Below are 7,443 nucleotides of genomic sequence, written 5' to 3' on the forward strand. Positions count from 1 at the left end.
CCATCACGGAATCTCAGGGGCCCGGCACACAGTACGGGAGCAGACCCCGACCCAGCCCAAGCGTGGGCACCCGCCATGCCCCTGGGATGCCCTCTGAGCACCTCCGGGCCTCCCCAGCCGCCCCACCCTTCTGAGGTCATTTTCTACCCGGCCCACGCCCACTGGAAAAAACAGCCCAGGACACCTCGCTGCCAAGCCCAGGGGGCTGGGCCGCTGGGTGGGGGGCAGTGGGAACACGACCAGGCGGGAATTTAAAACAGGAGGTCCAGCTCAGTGGCCGCGGGGGGTGTGGGCTGTGGGGGCCAAGTGGGGTGTCCCCCGGGGGAAGCCTCGTCCAGGCCAAGAGGACCCACGAGTGTGCGGGGAGCCAAGGGCCCGGGGCCAGCTGGCAGACGGGACGGGCCGATGAGGGTGCGAGGGGCCGCCCACGCCCTCACGTGCCCCTGCTCTCCTCCACCTTCCAGCCGGTCACAGGGCTCCGTGTGGCGGCAGCAAGCTCAGACCTGGCGGCCCAGATCAGGCGGGGCTGGGTGCCTCTTGGTCCCACGGCAACCGAACCCAAGCGCCACAGACCCAACTCCCCCTCTCAGTCTGGGGGCCGGACGTCATATCTACGTGGGACAGGCCGCAGTCCCCTCCGGAGACCCGGGGGAGGGCTGCTCCTGCCTCGCCCGGCTCCCAGTGTGGCCGGTGTCCCTCGGCTTGTGACTTCGTCCCCAGGACTCTGCCCCAATTATCGCGCGGCTGTCCTCCGTGTGTGTCTGTCTTCCTCCTCCCTTCTTGTGAGGACGCCAATCCCCGGATTTAGGGCTGACCCTACTCCACACTGATCTTAACCCAGAAATCGGCAATGACCCTATTTCCAAATAAGGTCACTTTCTGATGTTCTGGGGAGCCATGAACCTTGAGAAGACCCGACACAGCGCCCTAGGAGGGGAGTCTTGGCACAGGGTGACACCTGACAGACGGGAGGGAGCTGACAGACCAGAGGGAGGCGGCAGGTGAAGGCCCGGGTTGGGGCAGGGACAGCAGGACCCAGACAGGTGGGAGCACAGGCACCAGCCCACAGGGGAGGCAAGGGGCCCTGGGGGAGAGACGGGTGTCCTTGGGGCCAGGGGTGTCTCTGGGAGGACATGGTGGCCTTCCCTGATGACGGACATCCACAGTGCTTTGTGGAGCCAGAGCTCATCAGCCCTCCTCGCAGCCAGCTTCCTTGGGCAGGGAGATGAGGGGCCAAGGCCTCCCAGGGCCAGATGGGAAGGGGGTCGCTGAGCGTCTGCTAGGAGGCAGCTGCATCTGGGGGGTCCGTGGCTGTGCATCTGGTGGGCAGGCGGGGATCAGGGGGGCCACACTTCCTTCCTGGGCTGCGACGCCGTCTTGGAATGTGGAGCAGGGGTCCCGGCCTCCCCAGACCAGTGCCTGGCATTCCCCGGGCTCCTGGAGGAAGAGCGGCCATCTGTTTTCTGTTGGACGGATGGTCTGGCGCTGCCCCTCATACGGCTGGGGGCCCAGCCTTCCAGGTGGGGTGTCTGTGAGCCAGCCAGCGACCCCCAACATGCAGAAATGGGAACATGACCGCAGTAGCTCTGCCAGCCCACCAACAGGGCTGTCCCTGTTGCCCTCGCTAAACCCCATGGGGCAAGGTCACCAAGCCTTCCAGGTCTCAGGTTTGCCCTGGCGACTCACGGGGGCCCCTGTTCTTTTCGCCCCACGTTGCCAGGAGAAGAGCTTCCCGCAGGCGTCCTGAGAGGCCAGCACCTCCGTCCAGGCAGGAGCTGTCGGCCTTGTGCAGACCCCAGCTTCCATGACGGAGAGCCGCTGGGATTCTGGGGCGCTGGGTTCCCAACGCACCCCTGAAGCCCGAGGCTGGGGCTCCCCTCCTCCGCTCGGTGGCTCTGTAGCCAGTGGGCAGTCGGGCCTGGGCGGATGAAGTCGGCTGACGGCGCCAGGGGAACTCGCGACACGGGAACTCGCCACGGGACACGTGAGTGCGAGGGGAAGGACAGCCATGCCACCGGGGTGTTTCCTTTTTTGGTGTGGTAAAATATTCATGACACAAAATGTACTATTTTCACCACTTCTAAGCGCACAGCTCCGCGGCGTGAGGCACATTCACGTGGTCGCGGGACCAGAATTACCCCGTCCTCCCCAGCGGAAGCGTCGTAACCCGGTGTATCCAAAACCAGCTCCTGCCGCCCGCTCCTGCCGTGAGAACCACTGATGACAGCCTCACGATGATGCGGAGACACAATTCACGGGCCATACGTTCGCCTCTTGAATGTGATCCCCTGAATGGCTTCTAGCGTCGTCACGGAAACAGGCAACCCCTTCTCCCCCCGGAGATTTTAGCTGGTTTTTGGCAAGGAGAGGCAGCCCTGGGAGCTTCACTCCCCACCTCCCATCCCTTGGCCGCAGGCTGTGTGGCCTGTGTCCGGCCTGGGTCACCCCTGCCGCAGGCAGCTGCAGAGTCTCACTGTGTGGCTAGGCGGGACGGTACCCACCATCCGGACGGACATGGGACACTCTCTCTAAGCCTCGGAGATCCCCGCGAGTGCGTCACCCTGAGGGTGACCTGGAGGGCCGAGCCTGAGGGCTCAGTGACCCCACGAGCCCCAGCATTCCCACAGCCAAGCCGGCTGCGCCTCCACAACACCACACGGAACCCGGGAAAGGGAACGCCTCTGACTTCTCCAAAACAAAGGAAAGAGGTTTTGCTCTGAGAGAGCCTTTCTCCAGCTCCTTGTGTTTGGTTTTCTCACGGAACAAGCTAGAATGCTTGGCGGGAGGTGGGAGGGAACCACCAGAGCACGGCTGCTCTCAAGGGGCCAGCGGCCAGTGTCCTGCTCCCCAAATACGCAGACCCCCATCCCCAGCTCCCTAGGCCACCCGCGCCTGCCCACCCCGCTCCGAGGCGCGTCTCCCCGGCAACGCCAGGCTCAGGGACCTCCAGGGAAGGTGGCCCTCTCAGGGGACCAGCGTCTGGGCCTGGGAGCTACTTCTGGCTGAGCCCTCACCGCGAGGCTCATTTCCCCTGTCGGATGCGTCTTCAGCAGCCAGTGCCCTGCCAGGACCCAGAGACCTGGCAGGAGCCACCGCTCCCTTGACACCGCGTCAGCCGTCTCAGGCTGCCCCCAGGACCCCGCACTTTGAGGCCCTTGGAATCACCACAGTCCCCCTGAGGGACTGGCTATGAACCTGGGGGGTGGGCGCAGAGGCCCTTTCTCCCTCCCTGGCCCCACACCCGCCGCATGTGTCTGTCACGTCTGACCCCATGTGGGCAGCTGGGTGCCGGAGGACTGAGGTTCAGGGGCCAGGACCCTGGTTCAGGGTTTCCCAGCTTGCTGGGGTGGGGCTGCCACCAGACCCAGGTGCCAGCCTCCGCCTCCTCGGCGACATTAGGAGTGAAGCGGTCGTCACGCACAGAGCCTTCCACCCGTGGCACTCACTCAGCGTCCGACCCCTCAGACAGGCCACCTGCCCGCTTCTCAGGCGTGAAGCGCCTGAGGCCCAGAGACCAAAGGGACCCACTGGAGACACCAGCGCCTGAGGCCCAGAGACCAAAGGGACCCACTGGAGACACCAGTGCCCACCTCCCTGTTTGGGGATGGATTCCTACACTGCGGTGGGGGTCCGACTGCAGGAAACAGGGGAGTGGGGAGAGGACGTGGCTCCTTCCCTGCTGGCCCCCCAAGACCTCCTCAGGCTGTGGCTCCCAACGGCCTCGTATGGTGCACCCTGCCTCTGTCTGAGCCGTCGCTCTGGGCCGTCCCTTGACCCCCAGGCCAGGCCCTCTGAGCCTGGGCCTCAGCTCTGCCGCCGCTGCGCTGGCTCAGTGGGGCTGAGAGACGGACAAAACGGACAAGAAGGGCCTGTTCCGAGATGCCCGCCCACTCCAGACGCCCCCCAGGGAGGGACCCCATGGCTTCCCCAGGGTACAGGAGCAGCATCCCCAGCCCAGCCTAACATTCCACAGAGGGAAGCGACCAGGCCACCAGCTCTGCGTCCTCACCCAAGCCAGGCCCCCGTGAGTCAGCCCAGGAAATCCCACCCTGTGTGTGTGGCAGGGTGGGGCCTCGGGCTCTGTTTGCTCTCACTGGAAGCGGAAGAAACATACTGCGAAGGTACTGTGGCCACTTGCCAAGTGGATTCCGAGGGTGTTTTCCAGGCATATTGGGAAGTGCCCTCGGCTCCTCCTCATCCTCCTGGGAAGGGCCCCCAACACCGGCTCCTCGGGACGGAGAAACCAGGTCACACGTCCCTGACTCTGAGAGCCCGGGACCCAGCCCTCATCATCTCACAGCCAGGCGCCCACAGACGGGGCACAAATCCCTCCATACCAGGTCCCGGAGGGGAGGGAGTGGGAGCCCTTGAGGGCAGGACCCCATCCTTGCTGGGAACAACCTGCGAAGTCAGGTTAGCAAGTGTCAGACACCGGGGGGCAGGTATTGGAAACAGCAAGCACCCGCAGGGATGGAAGACCCCAGTGGGGGTCCCCGACTGCGGGGGCTCTGGAGCAGCCGACACAAAGTTCACTACCTGCCTCTGGGGGACAGAGCACACCGCTGTGGTACAGCGCCAGTTGCCACAACCCCGGCCTGAACCCTGCATTCCAGCCAGGAAAACCCCGCTTTCCTCATTTTTCTGGGGAATTCACCCAGAAGCAGAAGTTTACGCAGATCACCTGAAAACCCCGGAAAAGGTCATGGCCAGGTGAGGGACCCAGGCTCCTCCCACCCCAAGAGCCTCCATGGCCCTGGGGGCAAAGATACCAGTGGAAATTGGGGGAACCCCCATGCCCTGGCTTGGAGGCAAATCCTGGGGGTCACACCCCATAGCTCAGTTCGCTTCCTGGATTCAGGGAGACACCAGGTCACAAATGGGCCAGTTCTGGCCCAGGAGCGGGGCTGGAGAGGGTGGCCTGGGCTGGTGCTTCCTCTCCGGGGGGCAGGCTGCTGGGCTCTGCGAGGAGGTAGCTGCGGGGTAAACCCATTCTTCTCCGCACAGGCTGGGGCAGGCCTCCGGGCCCTGGCCCCAAGCAGCAGAGGGACAGATGAGGGTCCCTGGAGTCTCTGGGAACCGATAAGGCCTCCTGGAGGTCGACCACCAGGCAGCCTACAGGCTGCAGTGGGGCCGGAGTTCAAGCTCATTAGCACACACCCGGCGGCAGACCAGGGACATCCATGGGCCCTGACCTCTCCACCTCTGTCTTTCACTGCCTGTAGGGTGGCTCGGCCCTCCCTGCTCTGGGATGCAGCCAGGCCCTGGCTCCCCTCACTCCCTGAGCAGCGTCCCCCACGGGCTTCCGGTGGCTGCCAATGAGCTGAGAACCAGGCCTGCAGGGCTAAGAGCCCTTCCCTGGCTTCCTGGTCTCCTACATGGGGCAGTGGGGGCAGGACAAGAAAGAGGAGAGGACGGGGTGTCGGGACTCCCCCAGTCCTCTGCATCTACCCACCTTGCCTGGAAAGTCCCCCCAGCAATGATGCTCTCAGGTCCCTGTGGGGAGAGGGAGACAAGTGCACGGAGTCTGTCCCTGGGGCCCGAGGACCTCCAGGTGTGCGGAGTCCTGACAGGATAGAGAAGCAGCTCTGAGGGGTCTTCGGCCCTAGGCGGGGACCCCCCCCAATAGGATAGGCACACGGCTGCTTGGGGAACCCCTCCACGGAGAGGAGAGAGTCCCACGCCCCCAGCCCCCAACTCCTGCCGAGTCCAAGCCCCCTGGAGAGGGCTGCTCTCCCCCAGACCTCAGGCCACATGCAAGAGAGGCTGCTGCCCCCCAAGGCCCCCGGAGGCCCCCAGAGGCCTGGCCGAGGACAGCGGATCCACATCCGCCTGCATCTGCACGTGGGCCCTCAACAGAACCCAGAAGGTTCCATGGGCTGGGCTCCAGGGCAGCCTGCCAGGTCCTTACACAGGTGAGCCTGAGGACCCGCCCCTTTCACCGTATGTCCCGGCAGCCGCCCGTTGTCCGCTCCAGACACTGCCCAGACAGCCGCGGGCGTCCCCGTGACCCCACAAAGGGATGGCGTCTCCAGAAATCCCAAACAAGCCGTTGTGGAGACAGAGGCCAGGCCCGGGCAGGGGCTATGCCAGCCGAGCGCAGCTGGGAGCACAGGGAGCCAGGGCGGGCGTGGCCTGCCCTGACCCAGCCCGCGCGCCTCCCACCTTGGGACTGGAGGGGCTCCCCAGCAGTGCAGCAGCCCCGGAGCCGGGCGCCCAGGAGCTGTCCCCGGCTTGCTGGTTTGTGGCCGACTTAATCCACACTAATTGGATTCGGCCTCAGTGCTGAAACCGCTTCGTGCCTGCCGGCCGGCTGCCACTTTTGCACAGAATTTTAATTGTTTCCAAATTAATCCTCCGACTGGAGTGAGCTCAGCGCAGATAAGCTGGTGGCAGGGAGGGGAGCGGCCGTCTTCCCATCTTCCCGGCCCCGAGCTGGCCGCCCCTCCGGGGGTGTGGGGAGGCCGAGCCTCGGACATGACGTGATCGCCGAGAAATGTCCAGCGCCTTCTCCGGCTCTCCCGCCTCCAAGAGCGCGGCCCGGCTTTCTCCTTCTGTGTGCCCTTGGCTAAGCTGCTCCCCTAATCCCATTTTCGGCAGTTTCTATCCAATTTAATACAGCTTCTGTGAGTCAAAATTAATTACCCCGTGTGTCCAGTCCTGCGTCCCGCCACTCGCCGTTCGCTGTCTTGTGGCTGGGCTTGGAAGGGAGGGCGTGGAGGGCAGGCGGGGGGAGACAAGGACAGCCCACAAGGGCAGGGGCTTTGGGGTCCACTCCCACACCGAGAGCCCCCACCAGGCTGAAGGGGCAAAGCCCCAGGCCGACAGCATGCAGGGCCAGCTCTGACACCAGGAAGACTTCCCTGATTGCCTCGGCCTCCCTGAGTGTCCCTGACATCTGTGGCCCATGCCCACGCCAAGCCCACCTTCTCACCACCCTGCTCCTGAAGGCCTCGGGCAACACACGCCCATTCCAGGTGGATAAAAATGCATAAGTTTCCAGAAGCAGAAAAACAGATAAATGAGACTCCAGTGGAGCTGAAACATTCTGTGCCTTCACGGGATGGCGGGGGCACAGCTGGCGGAGCAGGGAAGGTGTCTGCAAGTCACAAAGCCGATAAAAGCTGCGTGTCCTGGACATGTAAAGAAGTCTTATAACTCACCAGGAAAGCATGAACCACCTTGTCATAAAAACCGGGCAAAGGGTGTGAGCAGATGCCTCTCCAAAGGAGACGCGCGCCGGCCAGTCAGCGCACGGGGAGACGTTCAACGTTGTGAACCCCGGGCACCGGGCGAGAGGTACCACCACACACGCGCTGAGGCCCATCAGCAAACCCAGCGGCCCCAGAAGCTTGCGAGTGTCGGCGAGGGTGTCGGGCACGGAGGCCCGGGCGTGGCCAGCGGGTGTGGACACTGTGCGGGGCGGGGGTGGGGGGCTGGGGGGGT

At 64.4% G+C, this 7,443-nt stretch overlaps 1 long non-coding RNA gene across 1 annotated transcript; it reads left to right on the forward strand.

The window, feature by feature from the left end:
• Positions 1 to 974: 974 nt before the first annotated feature.
• LOC116581486 lies at positions 975 to 2,658 on the forward strand. The gene is made up of 3 exons (XR_004282070.1): positions 975 to 1,001; positions 1,721 to 1,984; positions 2,086 to 2,658. It is a non-coding gene; the product is annotated as an uncharacterized LOC116581486 (long non-coding RNA).
• The last annotated feature ends 4,785 nt before the right edge of the window (positions 2,659 to 7,443 follow it).

This window comes from Mustela erminea, chromosome 20 (assembly GCF_009829155.1).
Source record: "Mustela erminea isolate mMusErm1 chromosome 20, mMusErm1.Pri, whole genome shotgun sequence".
NCBI lineage: Eukaryota > Metazoa > Chordata > Mammalia > Carnivora > Mustelidae > Mustela > Mustela erminea.